The 7,911-nt window shown below is 52.4% G+C and overlaps 2 non-coding genes across 2 annotated transcripts; both read left to right on the top strand.

The window, feature by feature from the left end:
• Positions 1–5,238: 5,238 nt before the first annotated feature.
• On the top strand, positions 5,239–7,150 carry LOC126449463 (small subunit ribosomal RNA). Its single transcript, XR_007584385.1, has one exon. It is a non-coding gene; the product is annotated as a small subunit ribosomal RNA (ribosomal RNA).
• A 350-nt stretch (positions 7,151–7,500) lies between these two features.
• On the top strand, positions 7,501–7,655 carry LOC126449461 (5.8S ribosomal RNA). The gene has a single exon (XR_007584383.1). It is a non-coding gene; the product is annotated as a 5.8S ribosomal RNA (ribosomal RNA).
• Positions 7,656–7,911: the final 256 nt, after the last annotated feature.

Raw genomic sequence — 7,911 nt, forward strand, 5'->3', positions numbered from 1 at the left:
TGAGCTGCGAGCTGTACCACGTACAAGCTACAGACGCGATCGCATTGCTCACTGTACGGATTCTCATGCTGAGCCATCAGCTAGGAAGCGCCCCATCCATGTCGGCACCCGTGGGCGTTGCACTCGCAGTCGCAAAAAACGCTGGGCAAATATATATCTCGGAAGAGTAACGACAGTCCGAGCCTCCTGGCGTTGCACTCGCAGCCGCAAAAAAACGCTGGGCACATATATGTCTCGGAAGAGTAACGACAGTCCGAGTCTCCTGCGTGGGAAGAGTCTTTCTAGGCCCTGACCCACGGGAAGGGTGTAGCTTCCCCCATCCCGGACATTTGACGTCGTCACACTACCGGTATTGACTAATAGACTGATTGCTGATAATCATTAGCCATACACTGGGGGAAACGGCCGACAGGGGCGGCAACATAGTGGAGCCGCAGTGTCACTAATGTACAGAGATAGAACAGTTTCGACTGGAACTAGAGTAACCGTATACACGGCACTGATTAGTAATAGATGCAGAGCCATCAGAATACAGATAATATATACAACCGTCCCTATACATGCTGAAAGACTCTGCACACAATGAGAACCACACGTCAGCCAGACACTCTTATCACACACTACTCTCTTATCACACACAATATCTAACCACCAGCATGGAAGAACATCCAGTGCATCCTCTCCGCCACATGACACAATCCACACTATCATTACCAGACCGGGAGGTCCACCCAGAAAACACAATATCCCACCCTTCCGACATCCGCACATTGCTCAGCTAAGCCACGAACACCCACACATGTCCTACACAGTGGTGCACCCAACATCACAATACTGCCTCCTGTCACAGCACACAAACAATGGCAGGAATGAAAGACACAGATCTGCCACAACCATGGAATCGGAGCGCCGCCTGTCATGAGCCAAAAGTGCATCCTGACGTGACAAATCGGATAATACCGCAGGCATCCAATTACGATAATCACTATCAACGAACCTGCCGCCCCCCCCCCCCAATACACCTTTCCCTACAACAATGTGTATCTGAACCTACGCTATATCGTACCTTAACCTAACCTATATCGTACCTTAACCTAACCTATATCGTACCTTAACCTAACCTATATCGTACCTTAACCTAACCTATATCGTACCTTAACCTAACCTATATCGTACCTTAACCTAACCTATATCGTACCTTAACCTAACCTATATCGTACCTTAACCTAACCTATATCGTACCTTAACCTAACCTATATCGTACCTTAACCTAACCTATATCGTACCTTAACCTAACCTATATCGTGCCTTAACCTAACCTATATCGTGCCTTAACCTAACCTATATCGTGCCTTAACCTAACCTATATCGTGCCTTAACCTAACCTATATCGTGCCTTAACCTAACCTATATCGTGCCTTAACCTAACCTATATCGTGCCTTAACCTAACCTATATCGTGCCTTAACCTAACCTAATTTGTGCCTTAACCTAACCTAATTTGTGCCTTAACCTAACCTAATTTGTGCCTTAACCTAACCTAATTTGTGCCTTAACCTAACCTAATTTGTGCCTTAACCTAACCTAATTTGTGCCTTAACCTAACCTAATTTGTGCCGTAACCTAACCTAATTTGTGCCGTAACGTAACCCATGTTGTGCCGTAACGTAACCCATGTTGTGCCGTAACGTAACCCATGTTGTGCCGTAACGTAACCCATGTTGTGCCGTAACGTAACCCATGTTGTGCCGTAACGTAACCCATGTTGTGCCGTAACGTAACCCATGTTGTGCCGTAACGTAACCCATGTTGTGCCGTAACCTAACCCATGTTGTGCCGTAACCTAACCCATGTTGTGCCTTAACCTAACCCATGTTGTGCCTTAACCTAACCCATGTTGTGCCTTAACCTAACCCATGTTGTGCCTTAACCTAACCCATGTTGTGCCTTAACCTAACCCATGTTGTGCCTTAACCTAACCCACGTTGTGCCTTAACCTAACCTACGTTGTGCCTTAACCTAACCCATGTTGTGCCTTAACCTAACCCATGTTGTGCCTTAACCTAACCCATGTTGTGCCTTAACCTAACCCATGTTGTGCCTTAACCTAACCCATGTTGTGCCTTAACCTAACCCATGTTGTGCCTTAACCTAACCCATGTTGTGCCTTAACCTAACCCATGTTGTGCCTTAACCTAACCCATGTTGTGCCTTAACCTAACCCATGTTGTGCCTTAACCTAACCCACGTTGTGCCTTAACCTAACCCACGTTGTGCCTTAACCTAACCCACGTTGTGCCTTAACCTAACCCACGTTGTGCCTTAACCTAACCTACGTTGTGCCTTAACCTAACCCATGTTGTGCCTTAACCTAACCCATGTTGTGCCTTAACCTAACCCATGTTGTGCCTTAACCTAACCCATGTTGTGCCTTAACCTAACCCATGTTGTGCCTTAACCTAACCCATGGTGTGCCTTAACCTAACCCATGGTGTGCCTTAACCTAACCCATGGTGTGCCTTAACCTAACCCATGTTGTGCCTTAACCTAACCCATGTTGTGCCTTAACCTAACCCATGTTGTGCCTTAACCTAACCCATGTTGTGCCTTAACCTAACCCATGTTGTGCCTTAACCTAACCCATGTTGTGCCTTAACCTAACCCATGTTGTGCCTTAACCTAACCCATGTTGTGCCTTAACCTAACCCATGTTGTGCCTTAACCTAACCCATGTTGTGCCTTAACCTAACCCATGTTGTGCCTTAACCTAACCCATGTTGTGCCTTAACCTAACCCATGTTGTGCCTTAACCTAACCCATGTTGTGCCTTAACCTAACCCATGTTGTGCCTTAACCTAACCCATGTTGTGCCTTAACCTAACCCATGTTGTGCCTTAACCTAACCCATGTTGTGCCTTAACCTAACCCATGTTGTGCCTTAACCTAACCCATGTTGTGCCTTAACCTAACCCATGTTGTGCCTTAACCTAACCCATGTTGTGCCTTAACCTAACCCATGTTGTGCCTTAACCTAACCCATGTTGTGCCTTAACCTAACCCATGTTGTGCCTTAACCTAACCCATGTTGTGCCTTAACCTAACCCATGTTGTGCCTTAACCTAACCCATGTTGTGCCTTAACCTAACCCATGTTGTGCCTTAACCTAACCCATGTTGTGCCTTAACCTAACCCATGTTGTGCCTTAACCTAACCCATGTTGTGCCTTAACCTAACCCATGTTGTGCCTTAACGTAACCCATGTTGTGCCTTAACGTAACCCATGTTGTGCCTTAACGTAACCCATGTTGTGCCTTAACCTAACCTATAATGTGCCTTAACCTAACCTATAATGTGCCTTAACCTAACCTAAAGTGCGCCGTAACCTAAACTATATTGCGCCTTAACCTGACGCACGTTGTCGCTGAACCTGCTCTGTAATTGTTATGCAACCCGTTAAAGTAGTGTAGTGTTGCCTAACCGCAACCCTCGCAATATAGTTCGCTACTCGCACTGCCCGGTCCCCTGTGTATCGCGTCATGTTAAACACCTTGCAGGTGTTGCTGACTTTCCACATGCTCCTGCTATACACTGTAGTGTGGATAGCAGCAGGACGTACATGCCCCCCCCCCTTCCCCCCTGCCTTCGCAAGCTGGTCGGTGAGAAGTTTGCATGTTCAATGCCCTTCGCATGCCGACGTACTCAGCCTACGTTGTGGTACGGCCTGTCACCTGTCCGCCGATGTACGCAAAACCCACAAACTGTACTGCACATTGCTCCGTATGTACTGAATGATACATCGTGGCCCATGTGACCGTATGACGACAGCGCCTAGCAACGGCGGACCATACAGTCCAAATATTGTGCACGCAGCTACGTGTCGTCTCCCTATAAGAGCTGGATTGCAGTGTGGTACGCCATACAGACGTGTGGGAGGAACGGACGCCCTGGATGGCGATCAGCATGAGCAGTCTGTTGATGTAGTGGAGCGTGTATTCGGACGTAGTCGTCTCTTCTCACACACCGTGATAGCATGTTGCACCGCGTTCCACATCTGCGACATGCTGCAGAGGCGGGCTGACAGTCGTTCGCGCAATGGACACCGCATACGTACGGGGTCTACCTTCCACGTGTTCTCTAGGCGTGCACATGTTGTTGCGTCTATGTGGGCAGACGTAGTGTGTTGTGACACCTGACACAGGCATGCAATACTCGTTGCAAATGGCGATGGACGTGTACGTTTGCTGGTGACGTTACGCAAATGAACAACCGGTAACCCGTTGTGGTGCGGTTGTTCTCGCTAGAGGTGAATCAGTGTTGGCGACGATCGGTCGAGCTATTAACCGGTTGTTTCAGGGACTACCCACCATGCCCACGAACGTTGAAAGGGGACCCACCATGCCCACGAACGTGAAAGGGGATCTGGGTGTGAGGCGATACGCGGCGGTGGCTGGGTGGGACCGTCCCCGGCCGGTGAGGGGGGGCCGCCCGGCGTGCTGGCAGCGCGGTGCGTGGGCGCACCGCGCTACAGCCGGCTGGTGGGGGGCGGCCGGTGGCAGGCGCGCCGGCCGACGGACGCGGCAGGCGGCGCAGCTGCGCGCCGGGCGCCCCCTGCTCGCGGCGCCTTGCGGCCAAAGTAGGTCCTCGCGGGCCCGGTGCGAAGCGCGGTGGCCATCTGCAGTGTGCTGGTCCGATTGAGGACTTTGTGCGCTGAGGATGCGCCGCCGCCCGGCGCTCGGCGCCGCGACGCCGTCTGCTGCTCGGTCGCCCCAGCGGTTCTCGCAGGTGGTTTGTATCGCAGCTGTGCGGACGTGTTGGCGCGTGCGCTGTGCTGGGAGAGTTTCGCTTCGGCACCCCAAGTAGGGCTTTTGTCCTTCTGTGGCGCTGGCGTTGGAGCTGCCGGTCACCGTAGGTGGCGCGTGTTGTCTCCCGCCGGCAATGCCACGACAGCACGCTCCCGGGCCTCTGTCGGCAGCGGCAAGCTCAGTTGGGAGCACGGGTGGTCGCACCTAAAGCGTCTACTTCGCCTAACTCCGGGCGATTGCGCCTCTCTCGAACCCCGACCAAGTACTTAGGACGGCGCTGCGCGCCGCCGGGACCTGAGAGGGTTTCGAGGTGTGTTTGTGCAGGGGAGCTCAGCCTCCTCCTGTTTGCAGAATAATTGAGCGGACGCTTGCGTGTTCGCGCGGGCCCCCGGGACACACTCCCGGGCGGCCGGCTGCTCAGCTCTAGTTGACGCAGCTCCCTGGTTGATCCTGCCAGTAGTCATATGCTTGTCTCAAAGATTAAGCCATGCATGTCTCAGTACAAGCCGCATTAAAGGTGAAACCGCGAATGGGCTCATTAAATCAGTTATGGTTCCTTAGATCGTACCCACGTTACTTGGATAACTGTGGTAATTCTAGAGCTAATACATGCAAACAGAGTCCCGACCAGAGATGGAAGGGACGCTTTTATTAGATCAAAACCAATCGGTCGGCTCGTCCGGGTCCCGTTTGCCTTGGTGACTCTGAATAACTTAGGGCTGATCGCACGGTCCTCGTACCGGCGACGCATCTTTCAAATGTCTGCCTTATCAACTGTCGATGGTAGGTTCTGCCGCTACCATGGTTGTAACGGGTAACGGGGAATCAGGTTCGATTCCGGAGAGGGAGCCTGAGAAACGGCTACCCACATCCAAGGAAGGCAGCAGGCGCGCAAATTACCCACTCCCGGCACGGGGAGGTAGTGACGAAAAATAACGATACGGACTCATCCGAGGCCCCGTAATCGGAATGAGTACACTTTAAATCCTTTAACGAGTATCTATTGGAGGGCAAGTCTGGTGCCAGCAGCCGCGGTAATTCCAGCTCCAATAGCGTATATTAAAGTTGTTGCGGTTAAAAAGCTCGTAGTTGGATTTGTGTCCCACGCTGTTGGTTCACCGCCCGTCGGTGTTTAACTGGCATGTATCGTGGGACGTCCTGCCGGTGGGGCGAGCCGAAGGCGTGCGACCGCCTCGTGCGTGCTCGTGCGTCCCGAGGCGGACCCCGTTGAAATCCTACCAGGGGTGCTCTTTATTGAGTGTCTCGGTGGGCCGGCCGTTTACTTTGAACAAATTAGAGTGCTTAAAGCAGGCAAGCCCGCCTGAATACTGTGTGCATGGAATAATGGAATAGGACCTCGGTTCTATTTTGTTGGTTTTCGGAACCCGAGGTAATGATTAATAGGGACAGGCGGGGGCATTCGTATTGCGACGTTAGAGGTGAAATTCTTGGATCGTCGCAAGACGAACAGAAGCGAAAGCATTTGCCAAGTATGTTTTCATTAATCAAGAACGAAAGTTAGAGGTTCGAAGGCGATCAGATACCGCCCTAGTTCTAACCATAAACGATGCCAGCCAGCGATCCGCCGCAGTTCCTCCGATGACTCGGCGGGCAGCCTCCGGGAAACCAAAGCTTTTGGGTTCCGGGGGAAGTATGGTTGCAAAGCTGAAACTTAAAGGAATTGACGGAAGGGCACCACCAGGAGTGGAGCCTGCGGCTTAATTTGACTCAACACGGGAAACCTCACCAGGCCCGGACACCGGAAGGATTGACAGATTGATAGCTCTTTCTTGATTCGGTGGGTGGTGGTGCATGGCCGTTCTTAGTTGGTGGAGCGATTTGTCTGGTTAATTCCGATAACGAACGAGACTCTAGCCTGCTAACTAGTCGCGTGACATCCTTCGTGCTGTCAGCGATTACTTTTCTTCTTAGAGGGACAGGCGGCTTCTAGCCGCACGAGATTGGAGCAATAACAGGTCTGTGATGCCCTTAGATGTTCTGGGCCGCACGCGCGCTACACTGAAGGAATCAGCGTGTCTTCCTAGGCCGAAAGGTCGGGGTAACCCGCTGAACCTCCTTCGTGCTAGGGATTGGGGCTTGCAATTGTTCCCCATGAACGAGGAATTCCAGTAAGCGCGAGTCATAAGCTCGCGTTGATTACGTCCCTGCCCTTTGTACACACCGCCCGTCGCTACTACCGATTGAATGATTTAGTGAGGTCTTCGGACTGGTACGCGGCATTGACTCTGTCGTTGCCGATGCTACCGGAAAGATGACCAAACTTGATCATTTAGAGGAAGTAAAAGTCGTAACAAGGTTTCCGTAGGTGAACCTGCGGAAGGATCATTACCGACTAGACTGCATGTCTTTCGATGTGCGTGTCGTGTCGCGCAACACGCTACCTGTACGGCTCGCAGTAGCTGTGCGCCGCGTGCGGAACCACGCGTTCGTCTCAAAACTAACGGCAATGTTGTGTGGTACGAGCGCTGAAGCGCTGGAGCGGCTGGCCTGCGGCACCTGGCGCCTGGCGCCGGTTTTGAATGACTTTCGCCCGAGTGCCTGTCCGCTCCGTGTGGAGCCGTACGACGCCCATCGGCCGTGAGGCCGTTGGACACTGAACGCTGGAACAGGGGCCGCCACACGCCTCAGTCCCGCCTATGCAACTGTCTTGAAAGAGATAGTGGAAACTACGAAAAGATCACCCAGGACGGTGGATCACTCGGCTCGTGGGTCGATGAAGAACGCAGCAAATTGCGCGTCGACATGTGAACTGCAGGACACATGAACATCGACGTTTCGAACGCACATTGCGGTCCATGGATTCCGTTCCCGGGCCACGTCTGGCTGAGGGTCGGCTACGTATACTGAAGCGCGCGGCGTTTGCCCCGCTTCGCAGACCTGGGAGTGTCGTGGCCGCCTGTGGGGCCGCCGCGTCTCCTTAAACGTGCGATGCGCGCCCCGTCGCCTGGCGGTTCGCATACCGGTACTTACTCGGTAGCGTGCACAGCCGGCTGGCGGTGTGGCGTGCGACACCTCGTACAACGACCTCAGAGCAGGCGAGACTACCCGCTGAATTTAAGCATATTACTAAGCGGAGGAAAAGAAACTAA

Source organism: Schistocerca serialis, unplaced genomic scaffold (assembly GCF_023864345.2).
Source record: "Schistocerca serialis cubense isolate TAMUIC-IGC-003099 unplaced genomic scaffold, iqSchSeri2.2 HiC_scaffold_721, whole genome shotgun sequence".
In the NCBI taxonomy this organism is placed as follows: Eukaryota; Metazoa; Arthropoda; class Insecta; order Orthoptera; family Acrididae; genus Schistocerca; species Schistocerca serialis.